The sequence below is a fragment of the Penaeus monodon genome, chromosome 19 (assembly GCF_015228065.2).
Source record: "Penaeus monodon isolate SGIC_2016 chromosome 19, NSTDA_Pmon_1, whole genome shotgun sequence".
Taxonomy (NCBI): Eukaryota; Metazoa; Arthropoda; class Malacostraca; order Decapoda; family Penaeidae; genus Penaeus; species Penaeus monodon.
Genome location: NC_051404.1, coordinates 2,549,780 through 2,550,077, shown reverse-complemented (window position 1 = coordinate 2,550,077; position 298 = coordinate 2,549,780). Strand labels below are relative to the sequence as shown.

The window sequence follows — 298 nt, the reverse complement described above, 5'->3', positions numbered from 1 at the left end:
AAACATGTATTGACCTAAGCTTTCGTGGCGTGATAGTAGGTCACGCTGACGGGGTTATAGAATAAACATTATTTATTTCTTGGAAAAATCGAAGCTCAATTGGCGAAAGACATTAGTTTCTCGCGAAAGACGTGTCGCAGTCGAGAAATCCTGTGAAACTGGTTGTATTTTCAATGCCTCTGCTATTGATTAATGTCACAAGAGATGACATATTTGTTTTGTAATTTCAAGGAGTTCAGAGACTGCGTTTTAAAAAAAGTGACAGGAAAAGAAATGATGTATATCACGATTTTTTTTT

General features: G+C 35.9%; 1 protein-coding gene across 1 annotated transcript in view; it reads left to right on the top strand.

Moving 5' to 3' along the window:
* LOC119584971 (microtubule-associated protein futsch-like) overlaps window positions 1-298 on the top strand; it is a gene marked incomplete at its 5' end in the record, with an annotated part of 346,977 nt that overhangs the window by 46,575 nt on the left and 300,104 nt on the right.